The 27601-nt window shown below is 40.7% G+C and overlaps 1 protein-coding gene across 2 annotated transcripts in view; it reads right to left on the bottom strand.

Annotated features, from left to right (window-relative positions):
- LOC122812981 overlaps positions 1-26093 on the bottom strand; it is a 304669-nt gene extending 278576 nt beyond the window's left edge. The window contains exons 1-2 of one of the 2 annotated variants that reach the window (XM_044085072.1): positions 25740-26093; positions 24987-25152 (exon numbers count right to left, since the gene is read on the bottom strand). The gene's annotated coding sequence lies outside the window, so the exon portion shown is untranslated. The remainder of the gene's footprint in view (positions 1-24986; positions 25153-25739) is intronic. The other variant, XM_044085074.1, reaches the window with a different exon arrangement.
- Between the last annotated feature and the right edge of the window lie 1508 nt (positions 26094-27601).

Here is a 27601-nt window from a genome sequence, read left to right as displayed (position 1 = left end):
TATTCCACTCCACAAAGGAGGTTCATCCACAGAACTATCCAACTATAGACCTATAGCCATACTATCACAACTTGCCAAAATTATGGAAAAGTGCATGCACAACCAACTAATGCTCTATCTAACCCAAAATAAACTACTCACAGACTCTCAACATGGATTCAGACCCCATCATAGTACAACCACTGCCCTCCTCTCTTTTACTGAAAACATTAATCTTAACCGGAATAATAAAAAAAATCCTCCGCTCACTTCCTGGACCTAACGAAAGCCTTGATATGGTAAACCATCAGTTACTTCTATATACTTTAAAAACTCTGTATCTAGATACTCCAGCCCTTGACTGGTTTCAAACTTACCTCACTGGGAGACAACAAGCAGTAATGTGGCAAAACAAGCTCTCCTGCCTACTACCAAATACCATAGGAGTTCCTCAAGGTTCCATATTAGGACCTCTCCTCTTTTCAGTCTTCATAAGCGACATCCAAACAGTCATCCCTGAAGCCACCTGCATTCAATATGCAGATGACTCGACTATAATATGTTCCAATGCCTCTCTTTCAAATCTACTAACTACCACCCAACATAGCTTCACCAAAGTAAAGCGGGCTTGCCAACCATCTCCTGATCTTAAATCCAAACAAAACCAAGTTACTTCTCTTCTACCCAACCAATAGATCTCCGACTGAAAACTTCACTATAAAATCCAATAATGGGACCATCATCTCCCCAGACACCTATACAAAGCTATTAGGAGTAAACATTGACAATAAACTCAGATTTGATATACATATCAACCAAGCCATTAAGTCAGTCAACAAGAAACTTGAGACCCTATATAGAATTAAAGCCTTCCTTACCGAATGCCAGGGCAGCCACAGCCCGTTCACACCTTCTCTCTACCCTACTATATGCCTCTCCAGTCCTCACTCACCTTAACAAATCTGATCTGGCTCTCATCCTGCTATAATCACATTGCCAGGTTCGTTACAGGCCTACCCTACAGAACACACCACTGTACTAACCTGAAAAAGCTTGGATGGATAGAATTCCCACACCTTCTTCACCAGTCCCAACTCATAGAGGCCTTCAAAATCCTTAAACAACCTGAGAATACCCCAGCACTAAAAACTTAATGACTCCTACTCCAATCTAAGCTGCCTTGGCTCAGCAAACAGACTCCTTGTCCAAACAACTAAATCTCTCAACCTAGGTGGTGACGCTATTTGCCAACACCACTGGTAAAATATGGAACTCTCTCCCAAATAACATCACGCTTGCAACTTCTCTAAGTCAATTCTAAAACTCCACTTCAAGTCACACTGGCTATGTCCTTGCTCAAACCCAGACTAGCTCTGTGCCATTAACTAAAACATAAACAACTAGCTAAGATGATAAGTACTTTGTATACTGTGATAAAGAAATATGTATCCTGTCTAACTCTATGTCATTATACTGCCTACCGTCCTTGCTAATATGTTATTAATGTTACATTTGTAGTAATCTCAGAAATAGTAATGGCAGTCTTGTACCTGTATGTAAATAGCCTATGTTTTTGTTAAGTTCTTTCAGCTCATTTACTGTACCTAATTATCAATGTAACTCTGTTGGAGCTTTTCTCCCTGGGCCTCCGCTGAAAAAGGACATGTATCCAGTCGGACCATCCCGGTTAACAAATGTAAAATAAATAAATAAATAAAATAAAATACTACTCTCGAATCTTCTAGTCAGCTCTTGTGCTCTCTTCCTTTTCTCCACAATTTTCCATTCAAACAGTGTAAAAGTTTTATAGGTACAGTCTCTCTGTGGTCTTTATAACCAGAAGAACAAGAAGCAGAATCTATTTCTGTTTCACAGCTCACTTTTTGTTGAACAAACTTTTGTATTTCCTCTTTAGCATGAACTTTATCAAAAAATGTTGTCATCCCTCCAGGGAAGAATACCTTGAAGACAGTGGGATACAGCAGCTTGAATTTCACATCTGCATCAGACATTCCCCGAACAGTGTAATGAATTTACTCCTCTTCTGCCTCGTGTGCAAAGACTAATCATTCTGCACAAACACTCTGCTTTCTCCCACTTTTAGTATTTTGTCTTTCCGTTTCACTTTTGTCAGAATAAACTCCTTCTGCTGGTAGGATTACATCTTTACTATTAAAGGACCAGGCTGCTTTCTCACAGCAAGGTTTGGAGCATACACACAATGTGCCCTTTCAACTAACAACTCCTGTTGTGGAATACCAGTCCAGTAGCTTATTTCTGCTTTCATAAAATTAACGCAGCCTGTTCCTTCCAGCTTCTCAGGTGTATCTGAAAATCTCAGGTTTTCCCTAAGTACTCTGTCCTCTAATTCTATTATTCTTGAAACATCTCTTCCTGAGCAGTTTCATATTCAGCCAGCCTTTTCTTCCTTTTAACCTCTGATTTTCTGCAGCTTTATCACCTCATCTGTTTAAAGCTTCTTCCATTTTTCCAGCCTTTGTACGTGATATGGGCTAGTGCCAGCATAGCCAGCTGGAATTATGTACAGAATGATATCTCCATTGAATACCAAACTGATTTATACAAGACGCTTGTGTTACAAATCTATTACAGCTGTATGGCATCTGAATATCAAACTGATTTGCACAAATGATTATGTTGTAAATGTATTAGAACTGCATGACATTTGAATATCAAACTGATTTGTATAGATGCTTATGTTACAAATGTATTAGAACTGCATGACACTTGAAAATCAAAATGTGTTTATAAAGTTGTTAGTGTTAAAAAATGTATCAACAGTGGGTTCTGCTGAACAGAGAAGGAATATGCATGTAAGATTTTATGTACAGATATTAGTAAAGAACACTGGAAGAGAAGGGCTTAAACAGCTAGCTTACTTCTTACTTTAAGAAAAATACTGTTAATAGGATCACCTGTTGGACCCTGGTAGTGCTTATCTCACAAGTCTGAACAGGAATGGAGACGACATGTCTAGAAGAATCCTTTGTTCATTAGCCTCTGTAAGGAATAGGGGAAGTACTGTAATTGTTTCATGGCTCCAGGGCACTGCCATAAACATTTAGATGTGTACTGTAACCGTCTATACTAAATTCCTGTGTCAGCTTCAAAGGGGGATAATGCGACAACCTACAGTCAGGTGACCAGATGAGGTCATTTTGCAAGCCACCTTGGGAATTATGTTTTAAATGTTACAGTGGGGAGACTCGCAGTATTGAGTATTTCTGTCTTAGGCCTGACAACAAGAAGGACCATTTACCACACCGTCTGCCTTGCTCTATTAAGTAAGTATGGAATAGTAATTTTTCTAGATTCAGCCAGGAAAATATAGTGAAGCTTAGTTTAGATATTGTTTTTCTTCATTTATCTGTGTCTGTCCATCAATATTATTTTCAATATTTCCTGTAACTTGGTTTAATGTAAATATATATTCACTATTTTCATGTTCTTTTATTATTTATTGTTAAATATACTTAAAACTTTTATTGTGGTTGGTACTTAAGTATTTAACCTTTGACAGTGCTTATATTTATATGCTGACACTGTGTGGGCCACTTCAGGAGGCCTAGTTGTCTTGGTCAACTACTACCCTTTGTATTAGTATTAATATTATACAGTATAATTGGACACCCTTTGTTAAGGGCCTTAGAGTAGCTGGTTGTGGAGTGTCTGCTGGCAGTAACAACTACCTTATACTCTTGGCAAAAGGGGGCAGAGTAGGTAAATCTGTGCCAGCCTTTCCCAGGTGTGTGTGTGTGTGTGTGTGTGTGTGTGTGTGTGTGTGTGTGTGTGTGTGTGTGTGTGTGTGTGTGTGTGAGAATGTGAAAATTAAATCTCAGAGTGTGTGTGTCAGCTCCTTGGGGCAGGGACATGAATCAATGGATTCACAGAGAGGGTGCTGGAGGACTTGGTTTTGAAACTCGGCTGAGGACCTAATCCTACAGCTGTACTAGTGGGTAGTCTTATTGGGGACCTAGAGGGAGACAGACACAGAGAAATCAAGACCCTGGACTTAGTGTGTTTCCTATGTGCTCTTAACAGAAAATGTGCTTGATGCAGGGAGGTCTGCATCTGGAAACACTGAGTGCAACCATTTGTATTCCAGGTGAAAGTCCCTCTCCAGTGTCACTGGTGAGGATTCAGGCTCCTTGATTACTGGCCCAGTGTGGGGACATCAAGAGTGTTGATGTATTCCATCAGGTCTATATTAGAACACCGAACTTTCAAAATTTCGAGTGTACTTATATCGACCAGTTTTCAGCGAACTCTGAAAATATCGAATAAACAGAAAACTGAATTTTTTCCTAGGGAAAGAATTTGGTTGTCCATTTCTGTTGATTCAGTATTTTCAGCGCTGTGGTAGAAAGTTACGGGTCACATTCAGGTAAGTGTGCGACTGTGTGGACGTGAGGGTTAGGGCGGGTTAGGTGAGTTAGGGTTAGGGCATGGGTCAGGTAAGTGTGCGATTGTGTGGACGTGAGGGTAAGGGCAGGGTAGGCGAGTTAGGGTTAGGGCGCAGGTGAGGTGACTGTGTGATAGTGACAGACCTTAGGGTTAGGGTAAGTGGATAGTTAGTGGTGTATGTATAGTTTAGTGTAGGGTTAGGTGTAAGAGTTTAGGTGAATGTGTGTGGATTGCTGTTTGTTTGGTGTGCTTGTGTTGTGTGTATGTGTTTTGGAACAGCAAATTTTTTCCCTAGGAAAAAATTTTCTGCTCTGTATGTTCGATGTTTTAAATTTTCAATTAATAGGGTTCGATATTAGAACACTCGAAATTTTGAAAGTTCGGTGTTCTAATATAGACCCATTCCATCAGTGTTTCATTTATTTTAAACAGGTCTGTGTCCTGTACGTTACTGGAAGTCTTGTCTGGAAGTTGCCTTGCTTTTTGCTGAACAGTGGTAGAACTTTCCCCAGACAGTAGACAGTGTTTCTTCCTCACTTTTTGTAGCTGATTTTTTTCCATGTGCTATGTATTTCTTTTTTCCTGGCATCCAGGCACGGCCGGCCTTAGGCATAGGTGAACTAGGCGACCGCCTAGGGCACCGAAAAGGCCAGCCTCTTAAAGGGCGCAGTTTTTATTTATGTGTGTATTTATTTAAATAAAAGTTTGTGCTCTTCTCCGTACCCTGTTCAAATGTAACAGGAAGCCGGAACCATGGGGGGGAGCATGAGCGCCTTCCCACTTACAGCTGCAGGTTGGCTAGTACGGTTAAAAAAAATAAATAAATAAAAAAGAAAATAAAAAACTTCACTTCATGTTAGGCATGTCTGCTGTAAAGAGCAAAGTGAACGTGCGTGGTGCGCCCTGGCATGTGAGCGTCCTTACAGTAAGAAAACTGTACTGTTTAGGTATTTTTGCATAGATTCTAGTTATCTTGTCTTGTTTTTCTTTTTGCTATTTTATTCATCACAATTATTTACAAGTAATTATACTGTGAAGGATATGGACATAGTGTTGTTATATCTAGTTGCACTGCTTATATGCATCTTTTTTTATTGAGTGTAAATACCACTTGTTTAGTATCACTGCAACAGATTACATTGACATAGTTTACTGTTATAAGTCTGGCAAACTGAGTTATATCTTTGTTACATGTTTCATCACCCAAATGCGAGTATAGAGTTGGAAATTGTGAATATGTGCATTTCTTGGGTCCTGATGTAAGAACCGCGTGTTTAGTACTTCCAGTAAAATTTTTACATTTACGATTCTGCTCAGTTGCAATGTACTTGCATTGATGTTTAGCATTACTAAATATATTGCGTTTAAAACTCCGTGTTGAATGCATGCTGATTTATAGCATAACTTTGTGTAGTGTTTTTAATGTGCTTCTGAAGCACATGCCTAATTCAGTTGTTAAATGCGCAGTTGTGTTGAACGTATACTGATTCATAGCATTACTTTGCATACTGCTTTTAATGTACTAAGCAATGGTCCAATACAGTTGTTAAATGTCTAATGATATTAGTTCTAATTTCATAGCATCTGTATATGGAAAGGTAGCCAGTACTGGCTAACCTGTATTCTGTTGAACGGCACAGAGAATTGTTAGGTTTGTTGCATACCATTTTTACATCAACGGCTATGTCCGTTCAACTGGATGACTTTTTAAACTACTTAGTATCATAGTGCTAGATATTACTGTCTTTGTTTGGGTAGATTGCAACCTTCTTTTCTTTTGCAGTATTTACCCTGTTTCTTAATTTTTGTCTTAGTACAAAGTACCAGATATTACATTGAGCAATCCAGTACCTGCAGGGTTCTTAAGATCGCTATCTACAGCTAAAACACACTGATCAGAACCTGAATAGAGGCAGCAGATATCAAAACACAGGAAAAAGACTTGTATGTTCAAAACCCCACACCTTGAGTATCACTTAGGTTATACTAAGAAGTATTGCTCTGCTACTTTTATAATAGAATAATACTGTGCTTTTAAAAAAGAGCTAGCAATTGGTAAAACTGTTACCTTTTGCTGCTCTCAGGACGGCAGCTGTTTGGCACTACCAATGTTTTGTTCAGGATTAGGGTCTCCCTGTTAGCAGTAATAACATAGGTTCATAGGTAGGTACTAGGCTATCGGCCCTGGGGCCTATACTAGCCCATCCAAAAAGGTACCCTGGCTTTTCCCACCCAAGAAAATTATTTTCCTGTGCCACTGTCGAGCAGAGCCACAGAGGTGATCCCCGGGGTGAATTTCCTATTTCCCATCCAATCATCAAGATTTTTCTTGAAGAGTGCTAATGAGGAGCTTTGTTTGATATAGATAGGTAGTTTATTCCAGAGTATGGGAAGTCTCTAGGACAGGAATCAATCCCTCTGGCATGTTCTGTTTATTGTGGTGACAAGGTTTAGGTCCCTAGAGTGTGCAGCTTGGAGGGATTGGGATTTCTTTAAGTGGAGCATGTCCAACAGGTCTGGGTCTGACATAGCTTTGTATGTTAGGCAGAGATCACCTCTGAGTAGTCGATATGCAACAGAGTAAAGCTGGAGTTTTTTGAGACGGTCTGCGTACGGCATCTGTTTGAGGCTGGTAATCCCCTTTGTGAGGTATTTCTGAGGCCTTTCCAGTTATTGTAGATGTCTTGTGAGGTACATACCAATGGGTCTAATGAGTGATGAGTAGAGGGGAACAATGACCTCTTTTTTTCTGGATGAGAAACATTTTGTGATGAGGTGTGCCATGTAGAAGGATTTCCTGACCACTGTGGCAATGTGATTATCAAAGGAGAGACTACTGTCCACCTGTGTCCCAAGGTCTCTTATCACACTTTTGGTGTTAAGTATACTACCGCTTATGTTGTAGTTCATGGGTACAGAGTTTTTACCAAAGGGGATGACAATGCACCTTTTGGCATTGAGCTTGAAGCCATGGCTTTGACACCAGGAATCTGTCTCAGTGAGGCCCTTTTGTAGGATGTCCACATCGTTAGGAGTTTCGATTATGGCTCCTAGTTTGCAGTCATCTGCGAACTTCATTAGCCAAAGACCTTCTGTGTTAGCCTGTATTTCAAAGAAGTAGATACCAATCAGGAGAGGGCCCAGGACTGAACCCTGTGGTACTCCACTTGTCACTGGTCTGAAGTCAGATATGGAGTCTGCTACTTTCACAGTGTGGGTTCTATCAGTGAGCCAGTTGGCAACCCATCTTGTGACATAGGGATTTATACCTAGTTTAGTGAGTTTATCTATAATTCCAGAGTGGAGGATGGTGTCGAAAGCCTTGGCAAGATCTAGATAGGTTGTGTGAGTCACCTTACCCTTGACTACGGCTTTGATGACTGCTTCAAAGAAGTCTATCAGGTTTAGTAGACATGATCTGCCTTTTACAAACCCGAACTGGGTGTGGTCCAGAGTTTTGAGATTACCAATGTCTTTGTTTATAAGTTCCATGATGATACGTTCCATGGCCTTGCAGACCAGGCTCATCAGGCTAATGGGGCAGTAGTTTCCAGGGTCCATGGTGGCTCCCCCCTTGAGGAGTGGGATAACCATTGCTGTGTACCATTCAGCAAGCACAAAGCCTGAGGCGAGGCTATGATTGAGCATGGTACTTAGGTAGGGTGCCAGTTCATTCTGTAGTTCGTGTAGAACGCAGCCTGGGATGTTGTCTGGTCCCATGGATGCTGTGTTCTTGGCTTTGGAGAGTGTGATTTTTACTTGGGCAGCCATGATTACAGGAACTTTGCATTCTTCCAGTATAGAGATGGGCTCTTTAGGGGGTGAGAGGGGGTAAAGTTAGCACTGAACCTATCTGCCAGGATGTTGGCAATATCAGTTGGGTCTGTATATTTAGTGCCATTGTGCTGTAACTCAGAGCAGATCTGAGTGTTGCCATTGCGATTCTTGACATAGCTATAGAATGCTTTGTGGTTGTCTTTAGACTCAGTGGCGATTTTGTTTTTGTAACTAGCTTTGAAGGATTTTTTCAGGGATCGCAGATTCTTACTGAGGCAGACCAAGGTGCTCCTCCACTCGTGGGATTTTACTCTCTTTTGAAACAGTTTCTTCCTTCTGTTGTACAGTTTGTTTATGGCAGGGGACCACCAGATTGGCTTCCTTTTTTTGGAGGATAGTGTCTTGGTTCTGTTTGGGATAGCATGATCCATGCACTCATGCCTTATTGGCTGTGGTTGAGTGGCACACTGAGTCTGTGGGCTATGTGTCATTTTGGGTTGTGTTGGGGGGTGCAGGTTGCTTTCATTTCTGCTTTGGAGGTCTCTGTTGCTTGAACAGATTATTATTGAGAGCCTCCGTAAATGTTTTTGTGTTTCTATGTGTGGAGTTTGGTGGTGTAGATTTAGTGAGACTATGTGATGAGTGTGGTGTGGTGCAAGTGTTTACCTTCTCCTCTTGACTGTCAAGTTCAGTCTTGACTGGAGAGAGCTTTACCTCCAGTTTGGCTAGATAAGTGCATCTCTCACAGGTTGTAGTGTTGGGTGGTAGGAGGAGAGGGTTGTCTGTGTACATGAGGCCCCAGATGCCCAGATTCATCAGATAGACAGGAAAGAACACTGGGAACTGACCCTTGGACATGAATAAAAAACTATTTTCATCTAGATAAGTGAGGAAAGTGAGTACAAGAGCTGTTTTTCTCTAAGCAAGTGAGGAAAGTGAGTACAAGAGCAGTTTTTCTCTAAGCAAGTGAGGAAAGTAAGTACCAAAACTGTTTTCCTCTAGGTAATGAGGAAGGGTGAGTGCTGTAGTAATTAGCAGGTTATTTAGTGCTCACAAGTTCTGAACAAGTGCTGATCACAAATAAGCAAATTCAAGTGTAAAACTAAGAATCTGTATCTGGACTAAACTAGTTACAGGAAAGGGGGGAAACAAGTGCAAATGTGGGCATTTAAATCAGAAAGTTGAGAGAGATGGAAAAACTGCCCAAACGGCCAATAACTACAATTTCTGGGCCAGAACCACTCCTTATGTGGTAGATAGGTTACCTAGTGCTTTCCACTCCCACTGATAAGCTAGAAGGCTTCCCTCCAACACAGAAAGCTTGGGGGGCTCAGAAGCTTACATACAGTGCTGGATACAGCAAATCTGAATCTGGACTACATTAGTTACAGGAAAGGTATTTTATATATATATATATATATATATATATATATATATATATATATATATATATATATATATATATATACATACAGAAAAGTAGCTGAAACGGCAGTCAAAACAATTCAAATGGAGTGCAAGCAAGCACACTTGAGTATGTAGCAATGTTAGACCAAACAGTTTAAAAAATGCAATTAAATTAAAAATGACTAATACTGTGCTTTTAAAAAAGAGACAGCAACTGATGAGTGAAGGCAGCAGCGTTTTACAACAGCAGTGTGTGGTAATGCAGCTCTTCATTAGTTACAGATTTCTTTAATGTGGAAATGTTCAGATTTCTCTACTGCAGAGATTGTTGTATTCTGTGATATTGGCGGATTGTAATGACAGAAGTCTGACTGGCCTTTTAGGGTTGAAATTTTCTGAAATGGGTAGTTTTGTCATTATTGGTTTATACATTTTGTTTCTTTGCTTATTAAAAGAATGCTTAAATCTACAAATTTAAAACACATTCTAACAAGTGGTGCTGTATTACATAAGGAATATACTTTAGTGCAGTCAGGAAGTTGAATCAAAGAACAAATACATGTATGCATGGCCATAAAAATGCGTGCAAGGAGTCCGTTTTGAAAACGGCCCAAATGAAAACTTAATCCTCCACTGACCAGATGCAGTTTCTATAGATATGGGTTTTCATGCAGTTTCAGTGGCAGAGAATTTTACTGTTCATGCTAAGCCTGTTTTCATTATGAGATTGTATTGTTTAGCAAATGGCTATCTGTGTTTCTGCTATTCTAGCTTAAGCTTCTGTACACAGGGAGGAGAGAGGTTGCTATTCTACTTTCACTGAACTGTAAGGCTTGCTCACCTACCCCAGAGTAAATTAAACTGTCTAGATAGCAATCCTTTGAACCAAGGCACATGGGCTTCTATTTTCTGAAGACATGACTTTTACAGTAAAGTATGTGTGAAGGAGCAACAGGTAAAGCAGGTTTATTAAAGGAAATTTCCACCTTCACTTGCAGTTTAAACTACATTACAAGGTATCCTTATTTCTATGATTTTAATAATTAAAGGAAATGAATGGACTGGCTTTCTTGGAGAGTGAATGACTGGAGTGGCTTTTTTGGGGACTGACCTACCTGTAGGCGTGGCTTGTAGGGGTGTTTCATGAGTATGGCATGGGAGGAGCTTAAGGGGCACTACTTCGCCTGGGGCGCCATATCAGCTAAGGCGGGTCCTGCATCCAGGTAGTACACTTATTGGCCAGTTACTGAAATTTACCCATAAACACAAAAGTCTACTGGCCTTCTCTGTTGAGTTTCTGTTTGCACACTGGGAGAGCTACAGTCAAGCTGTTACTCAAAATGTGGCCATCTTGGAAATTCCAACAGCCTATGTCCTTCTGAGCTGGAAACTGCTGGTGTAAGTCTTAGTGTGCCTACATTTATTTGATTGTCTAGAAGTCTAGCTTTTTTCAAAATATGAATCTTCATGCCTGAGGCATTTGGCTATGTTTGGCAACCGCACTACTTGAGAAGAAGACTGTTGCTGGTTTCTGCTAAACTATACAAAAGCTAAGATTTACATTACTGTATCCATTGTTTGGCACTTGTTTTTTTGCTGCATTAATTGAGTGTTTCTCTGTTAAATATTTCCACTTTTTTACCTTTTTTACCATCTTTAGTTAGAACTACCTTGGTTCACTTTAGTGAGAGCAGAAGGGACCTGAGTATTTTCTGGCCCGGGAAAGAAGAGTGTGCCATTTTGGATTGGTCACAGGACCTTGTCTGTGCTTTTTATAGAATCTCTTCTGTTTACGTACTGCAGTTGCACAATGCTTGACTCATAACCTATGAGCTCTGAGGTATTTGGTGATGTTTGGTGACCACACTACTTGAGAAGAAAAGTTTTGTTGGTTTCTGCTAAACTCTACAGAAGCTAATACTTACATTATCATATCCACTCTAATACTTACATTATCATATCCACTGTATCAGCATTTGTTTTTCCACATTGTTTTTGTCATAGCTATATTAATTGAGTGTTCCTGTGTTAAATATCTGCACGTTCTGACCTTTTTTCTACATTCCTTAGTTAGAACTGTCTTGGTTTCACTAGAGCAGAGGGAACCTGAGTCATTTTCTGGCCCAGGACTATGTAAAGGAACGAGTGTGCTGTTTTTGATTGGCCACAGGACCTTGTTTGTGTTTTTTTTTAAATCAAATCTCCTCTGCTGTTTAAGTATCACAGTTTGCACAACACTTGGCTAATAACCAAGAGCAAGCTAAGACTTACATTACCCAGAGCAGCCACTGCGCTTCTGCAGTTACTCCTTCTGTACTGCTCCTCTACTTCCAAATGCCTGTTCATATATTTTGCATTAATAAAAAAACCATATGTTAATACCAGAAATTTAAATTTTATCCATACATGATACATGATATGATAGCTGTATTGATATATGACCTCTGTCAATGGGGGTATGTTAAAATGAAAGGTGATAACTTCAATTTTTAAATGATGAAGCCACGCCCACTAGGAGTTAAAGGTACACACTCAAAAGAGCTCTACTGGAGAGAATGAGCATCCACTGTTTCAGCACTTGTTTTCTGCATTGTTTTTGTCACAGCTGCATTAATTGAGTGTTTCTGTGTTGAATATCTGCACTTTTGACCTTTTTTAACAGTCTTTAGTTAGAACTGTTCTCTCCATGTAGCGGCACTTAGCAGTGATCTGTATAGACATAGATATCCTACAGAACAATTCCCCCAGTAATCTGTGTAGGCGCAGATCTTTCACAATTCAAGTTTCCCTTAAAATACCCTTACTGTCTAGACAGATATTTTTAACTACTAGAGCATCTAGTCTGAGGATTGCTCATCATGTTCCTTCAGTATTTAATTTTCCGACATTCCTCCCTAGTAGATCAGCAGCCGATAATATGCAGTTCCCAAGTCTGTCTGTGGCCAGTCTGGTTGAGATGAGTATTCTTGAGGCATTGTAGCAATTGCTGCATGTACACCGAAAACCCACTTATTATTAATAAAACAGATAAAGTATGTGAGAGGTGTAAATAAACTTTAATGCTGGAGACAAAAGTCTCTCATGCAACAAAATCTAATCCCATAGAGTTTGCCAGTGAGACATGCACCATCCCTACTGCACAGGGTAATGACCCTACACAAACTACTTATGCTGTGGCACTAATGGGTAACCTTCCTAAAACACTAAGATCTCCTCCTCCTACAGAGCACAATCAAGAAAAGGGTCCTCAGCCATCATGTAAACATTCTACTAAAATACCACCCACATCTACACAGTAACACTGTATCCAATGCTTCTACTGCTAAGCCCTTAAGGCAAACCAGTGCACAACCAAATTTCCTAGTTATTGGTGATTCTCTATTGAGCCACATCAATGTCTCTCTCACCAGACCAAGTCAGGACAGAGTCATAGTTAGCTGCCTTTCCAAGGCTAGGATCCATCAAGTCAAAGAGACACCCAGATCACTGAACCACAGGTAGCAGTATGACTGTAATAGTCCACGTGGGTGTTAAGGACCTGAGACATACCTCCCTAGACTACATGAAGTGAGGCATGATTCAGCTGATTATGCATCTCAGGCAAGTGTGAGCCAAGCACTGAGCAGCACACTACCTTCTCCAAGGATTATGACATGTTACCAACATAAATGGACTGATTTTAACAACTGGCTTAACTTCTGGTGTCAGTCCAAGGGTATACAATATTTGACGGCTGAGAGGACATGTTTGACAGACCATGCTGCTTTGCCAGGGATGGTCTGCACTTATCCCCTCAAGGCTTTCTGATATTGGCAAAAGATCTTTTCTACCCCCATACTGCCTTTTTTAGGCAATGCCAATCTGATAAACCTCCCAACTTAACTGAACTTACAAAGGAATATCTGAAGGTGGTACTGCTCAATGCTAGAAATCTTAACAAGAAAATCCATTCCCTGTAAGCCTTCTTCTCCCTAGAAAGCATAGACACCTGTGTAATAAGAGACATGTGGTTTAAAGTCACAGACAGTACCCCACCTTTGCAAGATTATAATGCCTTTCACACCTTTAGGCTAGCTATTGCACAGGAGGGAAGTAAAGGTGGAGGAGTCTCAGTCTATATTAAAAACAAACTCACATCCAGACCAGCTAACTCATACATGTGCAGCTCCCCACAAACAGGGTCTTGTACCACATCCTTGCAAGTTATAGGTCCCCCTTCATGTTCCAGGAAACCCATACTACCTACCTCAATATTTTAAAGTCCTTGACCATTCAACCCAACATGATCTTCATGGGGGATCTCAATTACCCCTCTACAGATTGGCAAGCCTACACCTCTTCTAATGCACAAGCCCAGTGATTCCTAAACTTCATTAATATAAACATCCTGGAACAGTTGGTCAATTCTCCTCCTAGGGATATGAACATCCTTGACCTTCTACTCATGAACATGGTGGAGCAATGTTCCACACCCAGTGTAATGTCCTCACTCGTCAGATCTAACCATAAGGTAGTATTGCTTGAAGTAAAAATTTAATCCAGGGACCCATCAAAACCAAACTGCTTTAGGAATTATTCCAAGGTTAACCTCATTATATTAAGTACCACCTTGGCTAAATTATAAGCACCCCCAAACCCAGTAAACACCATAGCATATGCTGAGCTATTACAAAATCCCTGTACAGCCATACTAATAATTGTACAGAGTGAGACGAGCTCAAAAGACAAACCACCCTGGTAGAATCATGGTAGAATCATGTTATCAATCAATTATATAAAAAAAGAAAAAATCTTGACCAAGCGTAAGAGGAACAAAGCCCAACATACTAAAAGCCCCCCCGACCAATCTAAACAGGCAGCGAAGAGGGTTGATTAACACTTCAAAGACTAAATCTGAAGAAAAAATTAACTTCTCAGATAAAGAAGAACCACAATGCTTTTTACATTTTGTCCATAACCTCAAGGGAAATACACAATGTGCAGAAGTTATTGTAAATAACATCATGCACACTGAACCAGAGGCCACTGCCAACATTTTGGCTGACAGGTTTGACTCAAATTCCCCCCCCGACCCATCCCCCCAGTAGTCCAAAGGAAATACCACATACCGCAATCCCCCAGTGATTAATTGATGATGAAGGTGAAAAACACTGCATTGATATCCCCTGACTAAATAGCGTGAAATATGACCTCTCTGGTCCACTTAAATCACTTTTCAACTGGAACCTACAGTCAGGTTTTGTGCCCAAGGAATGGAAGATGGCTACAGTTATTCCCCTGCACAAAGGAGGTCCAACCACTGATCCAGGTAACTACAGGCCCATAAGTTTGACCACCCATGGAAAGACTAATCATGGACATGATAAAGGAGGACACAGGTAACCTGCAGACAATGAAATCATCACAGTTAATCTTTGTTAAAGGAAAGTCATGCCTGATAAGTCTGCTGGACTTTTTTGAGAAGGTCACCAAAGCAACAGATGAGGCCAAGACTGTGCACACAGCTTATCTCAACCAGATGAAAGCTTTTGATATAATGCCCCACACAGGCATTATGGACAAGCTCACTAAATTAGGTATAAACCCTTTTAGTGCTCACTGAATAAACAAATGGCTCACTGATAGTACCCAGGAGATAAAAATATGTGAGGCCATCTACCGCCACCAGCAGGCCAGTCACTAGCGGAATCCCCCAGGGCTCGGTACCAGGGCATGCTCCTTTTTGGCATCTATTTTTCTGAAGTGGAAACAAATGCTGAAGGTTTATGACTGACTAAGTTTGAAGAGGATTGCAAACTGGGGTTATCACTGACTCCCCTGCAGTACTAGCATTCTTCAAGAAGGCCTATCTTTGACTAACAAATAGTGCCAAAGCCACAGTCTTAAATGCAATGCTAAGAAATGCATAATTGTAACCTTTGGGAAGTCAACCATCCCAGCTAATTACTGTGTAGCTAATGCGCCCCTAAGAGTGGACCAGTGTTCACAAATCTAGGTATGCAAGTAGACAGCAGCCTTACTTCGACCACCATGTGGCCACAATGGTGAGGAAATCCTTTCATGTTGTGCAATTTCTAAGTAACAACATGGCATCTAGGTCCAAAGAGGTCATTATCCCACTGTGCTGTGCCCTTATCAGACTAATCATACAGTACAATGCTCCCTTCAGTATGTACCTGACCAGTCATATTCAGCAACTACAGTGACCTCAGACGTTCCTTACAAAAAGAATACAAGGCATAACAAACTTGCCTTATGCAGTCTTGCAACATTATGCCTTAAAGCCCTTTCCCCTCTACTTACTCTCCTACAGATTGCTGAGGGGTGATCTATGCTTGGCTTGCAACACATCCACAAACCCCACACTTATGAATCTCCTGCATATTCATTACATCAGAAAGTACCATAAATAAAAGGTCTCGAGACCTGAATTTTGTCTGTGATTTAAACAGAGCATGCTGCAGCGACAGATATGTGTCCCAGACAATGCCTAGCATATGGAACTGGCTTCCAATCCATGTGAAGCTTAGTTTGTCTATTACCCAATTTAAGCAAAACCTAGACCAGTGGATGGGGAATAGGAAATTTACACTGGCCAGGCACCAAATTCCTGGCCCTCAATCTCCTGTTTGGATACAGGATGTCATAATTCTTTCTGGAAAACTTGGCTAGGCTTAGAAAGTGCCCCCAGGTATTTAGCCTAGTAACAATCTATGAATCTATGAATCCAGATGATATTTTTATTTGATAAATCCAGAAAATGATACTTCAGTGTTGAGGAATATTGCAAGACCGTTTCAATTTTTTTTCTAGGATATAAAATAAGTGAAGATAATCAAAGGCTATAGCAGCAAACCATGTTCCGCTCCCATGAATTGGTTTGGCAATATCCATATTTATGAGGACATGAAAAGATGAAGTATTCAGGTGTTTGGATAAAAAGGATTCTATTATGGCAAACAGACTGAACAAAAAATAAAAAAACTGAGAAATTTAGAAAAGACTGGGAAACAAGAAAGAAAAGACAATATACAAAGAAACAATGTGATGGTATTTATATTGTTCACAAGTATGCAACAAATGTAGAAGGGTTACAATTTTTTGCATGGAAGTACTTGTATAGGTATTTTTATACCCATTAGACTTCGGACACTTTTTCCACATGTAGACAGCAAATGCTGGAGGTGTGACAGGAAAGAGAGGGGTACTTGGTAATAAATGTTTTTTAGAAATGCAATGAGTTGACATTAGTCGGAGGTCAGGATCGAACCTTGTGCATTGGAGGCGAAGACCTTAACCACTAAGCCATCTGGTCTCTATTTGGAGAGACCAGATGGCTTAGTGGTTAAGGTCTTCACCTCCAATGCACAAGGTTCCAGGTTCAATCCTGACCTCTGACTAATGCCTGTTTGGAGTTTGCATGTTCTCTCTGTGTCTCCATGGGGTTTTTCCCATGTCCGAAAAACATGCTAAGTGTTTCCATCTCAAACTCACCAATGAATGGAGCTGCCATCTCAAACTCACCAATGAATGGAGCTGTGGACAGCAGCACAGACACTACATGGTGCCCAATGGGGGGAAAGAGTTGAAAAAAGACCAACCGCTTTGGGCATCTATTGTGGTGTGCAGTATCCTCAAGATAGGAGAACACGGATCACAAACTGCGCGCCGTGGCAGGGCTAGCCACTCGACGGTGTAAAAATTCGGTCATGTTGACTGTCGCCAAAAAAAATGGGCATGGGTAGTTACCGGTGATAAGTGGGTTGAGGACCCGGCCTACTCTGACCCACGCCAGGGACCCATGCTAACGGTGGGAGGGGTATATGTGCCCCTATTGGCCAGTGTGTGCCCGCCATAAAAAGCCCAGCAGCCCTGGGTCAATAGGCTACTGGCTGGCCGGTGTCTAGTTGCCCAGCCTGGGTTACCTGGGATAGCTCTGTTGAGTGAAAGCTGGACATAAAACCAACCAACCTGCCAAACATGAACTGAGAATTGCTACACTTAATGTAGGTTCACTGACAGGACGCAGCTTAGAATTGGATGACATGATGATACGGAGGAGGCTGGACATCCTATGTATCCAAGAGACGAGATGGAAGGGCAGTGCAACAAAGCCACTTGGCTTGGGATCCAGACTCTACTACTCAGGTGGTGGACAGGCTAGAAATGGTGTAGGAATTGTGGTGAGACAGAGGCTTCAGAAGTCAGTGAGGGATATCATCAGAATTAATGACAGACTCATGGCAATCAGACTCCAGTGTAATGATAGGACAGTATTCATCTCAGCCTATGCTCCACAGCAGGGTTGTGATAGTGAGGAAAAGAGTGCATTCAGACAGCAGTTGCAGGACCTACTAGATAAAGCAGGACAACATGAATTGGTGTTGATAATGGGTGACATAAATGCACATATCGGGACAGACAGAACAGGATATGAGGACTGCTTGGGTCCACATGGGTGGAGCAATAGGAATAAAGAAGGAGAAACCATTCTGGACTTCTGTCTGGCAAATGGCTTGATAGTAGCCAACACATGGTTCAGAAAGAGAGACAGTCACAAGATCACATACAAGAGTAGCTAACATGCAACTCAGGTAGACTTCCTCCTAGTAAGGAAAAGACACTGGGGTAGAATCCATGATTGCAAAGTCATCCCCAGTGAAACAGTCGGTTCACAGCATAAACCAGTTTTTGCCACAATCAGCTGCAATCAGTGGTCAGAGAAGGCTCTAACGTCAACAGAGACCAGGCTGAAGACCTGGAAGTTGACTGGAGAGAAAGTACAGCAGTTCAAGGAATTACTCAGGGCTCTAGCACCCCAAGAAGAGGAGGAAATAGGAGTTGAAGAAGAGTGGCAGCGCCTAAAAACAGCATGTGTTAGGACTACAGAAAAGATATGTGGCCGAGCCAGGTATGGAAATAAGGTACATAAGGAAAGCTGGTGGTGGAATGCAGAAGTGCAGGAAGTAATCAAAAGAAAGAAGGAGTGCAGGAAGAAGTGGGAGATTGAAAAGACTGACCAAGCTAGGAAGGACTACTGGTTGGCTAACAAAGAAACTAAGAAAGAAGTTGCAGTAGCAAAGAATAGGGCATCAGAGGCACTCTATCAGCTTCTGGAAAGTGACTCAGTAAGGGGCACAAAGAAACTATACCAGGTTGCAAGGCAAAGACAGAAAGATAAAGAAGATAGTCAGACACCCTTCATAAGGGATTCCAGCAACAACCTGCTTACCAGCCCACAGGACATCAAAGGCAGATGAAAGGAGTATTTCCAGCAGCTTCTGAATGAAGAAAACCCCACAGAAGCGGTACTGCCCCAGAAACAGCCTACAATGAGAGTAGAAGAGGATCCCAGCTTAGAAGAAGTAAGAGCAGCACTAAGGAAAATGAAGTCAGGGAAAGCAGCAGGCTCAGATGAAGTCACAGCAGATATGATAAAGATGCTGGGTGAGCTAGGGGAGAAATGGCTCCTGAGGGTACTAATTGCAGTGTGGAGAGAAAGGTGTATCCCAGATGACTGGAGAATAAGCATACTCATGCCAGTGTACAAGAATAAAGGGGACATCCACAACTGTGGACATTACAGAGGCATCAAACTCCTACCACATTGCATGAAAGTTCTGGAGAGGGTGATTAATAAACGGATACGCAGAATAGTAGAATGTAAGATGGGAGATGAACAGTTCGGATTCAGATCAGGATGCAGCACAATTGACCCGATGTTTGCATTGAGACAGATACTTGAGAAGAAACTAGAGAAGAGGAGAGAGTCAAACTGGGCTTTTCTAGACTTGGAGAAAGCATATGACAAGGTCCCAAGAAAGCTGATCTGGGCAGTACTGCAGTGGTTTGAAGTCCCAGAAACATTGGTAGAATTAGTACAGGCTATGTACAAGGACCCAGTGACTCAAGTACGAACAGTGTTTGGCCTCACTGAGGGGTTCCCAGTGGGAGTGGGTGTACACCAGGGTTCAGCTCTGAGCCCACTGCTGTTCATACTGGTAATGGACTACATCAGCAAACAGGTTGGAGGGATCAGAGCAACAAAGCTGCTGCATGCAGACGATGTGGCAGTACAGGCAGACTCTGATCTAGAACTTCAGCAAAGGATAGGAGAATGGAATGCAAATCTGAAGGCACATGGGATGAAACTAAGCACAGATAAGACAGTGGTAATGGCAGCAGATTGGGGAAATCAGAAGAAGCTGAGAATAGAGATAGATGGGAAGATAGTGGAACAGGTAAACAGCTTCAAGTATCTGGGAGGGGTGGTTGAGGAGAAGGGTAGTCTGAATGAAGAGGTCAAAGCTAGAATCAGAGGGGCTGCAGCCAACTGGCACAGAGTATCAGGTGTAGTCTATGACAGAAGAATGCCAAAGAAGCTGAAAAGTAAGGTGTACAAGACGGTGGTGTGACCAGTACTACTGTATGGTACAGAAACCTGGGCAGTAAAGGCAGAACAGTTGAAGAAGCCAGAGGTGATGGAAATGAAGTGCCTGAGAAAGGTGGTAGGATGCACACTGCGGGACAGGCGAAGAAATGAGGACATAAGAGCAGAAGCCAAAGTAGCTCCAATTGCAGAAAAGATCAAAGAGAACAGATTACGATGGTATGGGCACATGTGTAGAAAAGCAGAAGACAATCTGGTGAGGGAGATTTGGGACAGACAGGAAGAAGGTAAGAAGAAGCGAGGGCATCCAGCAAAGAGGTGGATGGATTGTGTGAAAGAAGATCTGCGACAGTCAGGCATGAGTGTTGAAGAAGGCAGGAGAGTGGCACTGAATCCAGAGAGTTGGTGACAGTTTTCCCATGTAAATGGGAAAAAGGGGGATGATGATAATGATGATGATGAATGAGTTGACAGATTTTAGAAATTCACTGCAGAGTACTTTGTTAGAAATGTTGGAGGAACAAATTAATTTAACTAAGGAAATGATTATTTTGAGCTGGGCTATAGTAGGGCTATTGTAACTGAACTGCCTATACAGTATGGCCATACCAAGTTTAATGCAGCTGGATGCCCCCAAAAAAAAAAAAACAATTACTGAAAATGGAAAACAACAACAAAAGCAAGTATAACAGAATTACTGAATGCTGTATAGGAGAAAAAAAGAACTGGAGGTGGGATCTTTGGGATCTTTAGAAAACTACAATCTATATTTACTTAGTTTTTCGATATCTGGATGTAGGTACTACTGTTGTGCAAGGCTTCCAACAAAGTTCCAGAATAATCAGACATTAAATATAGCAATACCACCATTGGAATCCTATTAAGAAAGATTTTACAACACAAGTGTGCCTCGTGCATTTGGAGTCCACTTTTGACAAGTAAAGAAATGTTTATAATGAAAACGAAAGCCAAGTTAAATTTTGTAGGTACAGCTTTAAGATTAATTAATTGATTGTGATTTACTACTTAATTTATGGTTATATAAAGGAAAGGGAGAGGATTATTTATTTATTTTTTCCTATGATGTCCCATTGCAATTTTTATAAGGGATAACAGTGCTCAACTTTCATGCACAATGAAATTGTTTTATTTATATTTAATGCTTGCTGGGGCTTCTTGGTGTGTATATGTGGTTTCTATGTTAAAAGAAAAAACACAACCACCACATATCAGAAAGTGACAGAAACTGATAAAGCAATCTCCAAAATCAAGCACATAAGTGAAAAGAGGAAATGTGTAAGAGAAAAAATATAACTCACCATTTCCTTCTCCACTTCTCACATAGGTTCACAAGTAAGTACTAAGCTAGCTGCCCTTGCAGGACATTTTACACCCAGCCAATTTCCCTTTTGGTGCTAGAATTAACCTATCCCATTGGCCTTAACCATCCCAAGGTTGATAATTATATAATAATATCTAGTGTGAATAACTAGGATTGCAACATTGATAATCTGAGGGGAGCTATGTATGAGATAAAGCATTTAGAAGCTGCCACTGTCCGTTAGTAGAATAGAGTTCTATTCTGAAGTAAATTTTCTGTTTTCTATCCAAAGATCCAAGCTGCACTTGAATATGGACAAGGATAAGCTTAGTTTTATGTGGATAGGGAGTCTGTTCCAAAGCAGTATCCACTGTGAGATATTCCTCTCCCTCCAAACCATTCATGTTGATGCTGGAAGAGAGCTTTAGATCCCTTGACTGAGTATTTCCGATGCTATTTGACTTGATTATGTCCAGTAAATTCACTGGTAAATCACAACCAAAACCCAGCATTTATAACAGCTCTGATGTACTAATAACATTTATTTATTTATTTATTTATTTATTTATTTCCAGTTTGGTTACCGGGAAGGTCCACTGGGCTCAGGGAGCTCGTTTTCAGTGGAGGCCCAGGGAGAAAAGCTCCATATTACATACAAGTAAACAAAAATAACATTATACAAAGTAATGTGATAAAGTACAAATGCAAAATGGAAGAAAATTCTTAACATAGTTATTAAAATTCTTAACATAGTTGATTGGAGAACCAATTCTACAACATTAAAGTTGGTAAAGGCAAAATATACTGTTTACTTAGTTATAAGAGTTCACAGTTGTAGATAAACTGTAAATAGTTGTAAACTAATAATTGAAGGTTTGTAGTAAACACAAGTTTAGAAAAATTGGGAAAAATAAAGGTGGAAAGTACACTGTTAGTTGAGCATACATTAGAGTTTCTGGAGTATTCATAGAGATGTAGTTATACAGCAGTAAAAGTGGAGTTCACACATGGCAGATGTGATTGTCATGGTTAATCAGTGTCAGCTGATATATGTAGTTAGTAAAGTATATCATTCCCAGTTAGAGGGGAGGAGCTCGAGGACTATATACAGTATTTACATTATATACATTTAGGGTATTAATGCAACATTATTAATGTAATATTACATTAGATTCAGAGGGAGGCAGTTGTTTAGGAGGCCATTAGATTTAGAGTGAGGCGGCTCTTTAGGAGAACAGCCTGGAGTGGAGGAATATGTAGAGAAGTTCCATGTGGAAGTATGAGTAGAGGAGTCTTAGCAGGTTAAGTAGGTAGAATACAGTTACATTTCCAATTATGGGAGAGGTAGACATCAACAAGAACAAAACATCCAACCTTCTGCCTACAATTATAAGTGCTATAATTAAAGGCAACATGACAAACAGCAATACTCCCACTATTGATATTAATGTATGACTAATACTCCCACCACTGATATTAAATTAATGTAAACCAATGTCTACCTGAGATATTTTCTTGGCTTCTGTTTTTTTAGTCGTCCTTTTACAAACACTGGCACAATGCCACCTATTCCATTAGAGCTAAAACAATGGAAGGGAGTATGCCCTGGAATTTGTGACATATGCATTTTGGATTTTTAAACTACACTTCAGTAATGGTGTACATATATCAAAATTCTCTAATCAGAGGAAACGTTTTTAAATCAACCTTTCTGCTGTTGTAATTTCAGTGAGTTTGATTCTCATCTGGGGTATCCTCTGTGCGGGGTCCGCATCCTCCCTGTGTTGGCATAAGTTTCTTCTGGGTGTTTGGTCTCATCTCACATTCCAAAGACATGCTGTAGGTAGACTTGACACTCTAAACTGGCCACAGGTGTGACTGCATGTGCGTGTGTGGTATGGAAGAAAACTGCAGCAGGGCTAGCCACCCAGCAGTATGAACACTAGCTCTAGATGATGATCAATGTAGATATGACACCCCCAACTCCATGTGGAAAAATTGGAAAAAGGGGGCTGTGGATGGATTTCAGGCATTTAACAAAGCCACTGTAGTGTGTATAGTGTCTATATTGGATGGTCGAACATTTAAAAGTTCGAGTGTCATATGGCCGACACCATATGATCAAATTTTTGAATGTTCAAACGTTTTAACAGAGATCTCCGTACAGCATGGAATGGGAAGATTTCCCTTTTCTGCGTTGTAGTGTGATCTCGGAGTTGGTATATTTAAACAGTGGGGGGTGTGGGGGGGTGAAAGGGGTCTTGCCCCCTGCTTAAAACATTCAGGTAGGTTATTTGTGTAGTTTATTTATTTATTTTTTTTTTGGATGTTCGAACTTTTAAAAATTCAGTCATATGGTGTCGATCATATGACATTCAAACTTTTAAAAGTTTGAGCATCCAATATAGACCCTGTGTGTGTGTGTGTGTGTGTGTGTGTGAGAGTGTGTGTGTGTGCGCGTGTGTGTGTGTGTGTGTGTGTGTGTGTGTGTGTGTGTGTGTGTGTGTGTGTGTGTGTGTATATATATATATATATATTTATATATATATATATATATATATATATATATATACACACACACACATTTGTATATACACAAATGTGTACACACACACACACACATTTGTATATACACAAATGTGTACACACACACACACACATTTGTATATACACAAATGTGTACACACACACACACACACACATTTGTATATACAGACACACACACACATTTGTATATACAGACACACACACACATTTGTATATACAGACACACACACACATTTGTATATACACAAATGTGTACACACACACACACACACATATATATATATATATTTTTTTAGTGCTTGTTTTATAAAACTTCTAACTTAAAACTGGTGCAGTGTTTTTACATACTCCTTTCTCAGAAAAGTGCATCTACACATGTTACTCCATCAGCACCTGCACACTCAACATCAACTTTACCACAACCTGAACCTTCTAGTACTGTCCACCCCAAAACATTGTCCTCTGACTCAGACAACGATGGGAACATCACACAATAAGATGAGGTAAAATATCTAGGTAAAAAGGTGTACTTTACTCAACAAAAGGCAGGACAGGCTGCAAAACAAGAAGAGGAGCTTGATCATTCTCTATATCCCCTCACAGAGATACCACATCCGGGTGGTACTATGGCATTAGTCCACAGATCCTGGACATGTACCGATTTACATACTATAGTTAAAGCTTCTCCTAAAATCAGGCAAGACCCACAAAAATTTAAAGATAAATTAAAACTTGTTATTCAAATAAATTAACCTATCCTGGCAGATTTAAAACAGTTGTTAAAAGCCATAGTCCCGCCTGATATATGTGACAACCTGAAAGACAAAAGCAGATTGGCCGCAGCAGGGGAACCAAATTACTCAACTGCTGAAGGGAAGAGGGCATTAACATAATCAAAGGGAACCAAATTACTCAACTGCTGAAGGGAAGAGGGCATTAACATAATCACAGAGAAACTCTTACAAGAAATTTTAACCATAAGCCCTGTTAAACCAAACTGCCAATCATTAGCGGACTGGAGTTCCGCTGAGGCAACCCCTAACCGGGAAAAGTCGAAAGACAAACAATAACAACTGCTGTAAATGAGCTTTGTCCAGCAACTCCAACCCAGTCAGCAAAATGTAAAGAACACATAAATACCTTTGTATTCCAAATGTGCGTTCCTGTACTTTCCAAAACACTGGATGAATCAGTGTAAGTAAAAAGGTATCCTAAGAGAGGCCGTGGAGATGCTGGATACACACTTCAACAGGCAACTGAAGTGGTGGTGTGTGCAATGCTCAGCAGGGCACAGGGCGGCTATAACCTACCAAAGAAAAAATATATATAATCAGCAAAGTAAACTATAACGCACTCACCACAGAAAACAAATATAATCAGCAAAGATAACTTTAATGTTCTATATACAGTCGTCATCAAGCACTGGACCCACTGGTAGCTATATAATATTAGCAACTGTCATGGAGCATTTGTCAAGTAAGTAACATACAGAAACAAAGATGAGTGGCAAGCGTGAAGCTTTTCTTCAAAATATAACTATATCCTATACAAACTCTGCTGAACTAAGTTTTATCTCCACTGCCTGAAAGTTAAAGCATCTACTGCAGTGACGACCTTTTAAACTAGCAAAATCAGCAACGGAAGTGGAAAGGACATCGAACAGCATATAAAAACATCTCTTAACCATGACAACACCCCCACCCCTTTCTTTACATACAGTAATATTGTACCGAGAAATTATATAGTTCAGTGATTTACATTATTGTAGAAGTAAGCCCTGCCATTTCGCCGCAGTGCCCTGCTTTCCTTTTCTTCACCACATATAAATCACACTTCACAAGTATGACCGCGGATATCAGCCTACAGATGAACGAATACATGTCACTTACTCACCTTCCTAAATCTTAAACCATAAATTGCCCACCTTCACCGTGCCAACCACAGGTGTCCATTAAGCATTCATCTTTCTTCACTTCTGGTTAATCCACAGTATGCAGCGACTTCCTTGGGCGCTCCAAAACCAATCATGGGCATCAAGAGTTAGTTCCCGACACTAAACAGGCGGAGCTGTGGCTAGATGATTCTGTATATAAGTGGTGGAAATCAGGCATTTGGCCAGTTAGGTGTAAATGACATTGATTAACAAAGGAAAAATGGCTTTTTAAGTATGTCTTGACAGGCGCTAATATTTTTCAGCATTTTTTCTGGCTAAAGCCTGTGCATCATCCTTAAAACTCAACAGTTTTAAGTTTCGATTCCCCAAGCAATGAGTGTGAAAATGAAACCACTGACGTAAGAATCGTTTTACTGCAGCCAGAGAGATTAGGACTTCACTCTTTTTGCATCAGGAACATCGGAGAGCTATGTGATGTGGCTTTTTGAAAGCTTTCTACTTCCAGTTTCTGCTATCCGTACCTCTCAACTCTCCAGAATTTTGCAGAACGTCTAGATTTTTACCTCAGAATTTGTGGTTTTGTGACAAATCGTCGGGAATGGAAGTCACTAAATTATGTCAGCCTTTTGCATTTTAGACTTCATATCCTTTAGAAAATGTATATTAATGTAAATCTATTTAAAATCGGTCCGTAGTTTTAGGTTCCTCCACTATACCTCTCAACCTCTTATCTGAACAAAGCATGTCAAAATGGGGGAACAACGGCCCAACATTAGGGACAGATTGTAAATATTGCTGTTATACATTTAGAAAGTTGCTAGAATTACACGGTGTGTATTAAAATGCATTTTTCTAAAATATATGAAATCTGAAACGCAAATGTATGAAATTGCTTACTAAATTTATTCCTCAGATCATCCCAGTGATTTGCCAGAAGAGCAAAAAAATTTATGAAGAACAACCAGTGAATTACCAGAAAAACAAAAACTTTATGAGGAACAACCAAAAATTTGAGGCCATAATCTGGACATTCTGTAAATAGCAGCTAAGTGAACCCTGATAGTAGAAGCTGAGGCTCCTGATGGGAAAATGGTTGACAAATATTCTAAAACCTTGTCACCACAATAAACAGGAGGACACACTGGAGGGATAGATTCCTGTCCCAGAGACTTCCTATACTCTGGAACAAGCTACCCATCTATGTCAAGCAGAGTTCTTCATTAGCACTCTTCAAGAAAAATCTTGATGAGTGGATGGGAAATAGGAAATACACCCCGGAGATCACTTCTGTGTCTCTGCTGGACAGTGGCACAGGAAAATAACTTTCTTGGGTGGCATAAGCTATGGTACCTTGCTGGCTAGGCTTACATAGGCCCTTGGGCCGATAGCCTAGTACCTACCTATGAACCTGAGGCTGAAAAAGGGTCAATTTTCTCTGCAAGAGACCGCCGCACAAATCTGTTCCATTTACTCAGATAAAGTTTTCTGGTTGATGGTTTATGGGAAGCCAGAAGAATCTTCTGAACTGGGGGAAATAGATCTTTCTTCCTGGCAATTACTTGAAGTGGAGGTACCAAGCCGTCAGCTTGAGACTGTATAGGTTTGGATGGACCATCCCCTGCAGGTGGGACAACAGGTCTGGAGTTGGATCCAGAGTCCATGGGCAGTGAACCAGGTGAGGCCAGAGAAAGGGGAACCAGACTTGTCGGGGCCAATAGGGTGCAATGAGTATTAGTCTGCTTGTCAACCATCGGGCCTTCTTCAAGAAAAAGGGAATCAGAGGGGAAAGGTGTAAAGCAGTCCCAGGGGCCAATCGTGTAGAAGAGCATCTCTCGGGGACTCCTCCTGAGGGGGGGGGGGG

This window comes from Protopterus annectens, chromosome 10.part0 (assembly GCF_019279795.1).
Source record: "Protopterus annectens isolate FY-2018-M chromosome 10.part0, PAN1.0, whole genome shotgun sequence".
NCBI classification, from domain to species: Eukaryota; Metazoa; Chordata; order Ceratodontiformes; family Protopteridae; genus Protopterus; species Protopterus annectens.
The sequence above is the reverse complement of the archived record's forward strand: the minus strand, read 5'-3'. Positions and strand labels throughout refer to the sequence as shown.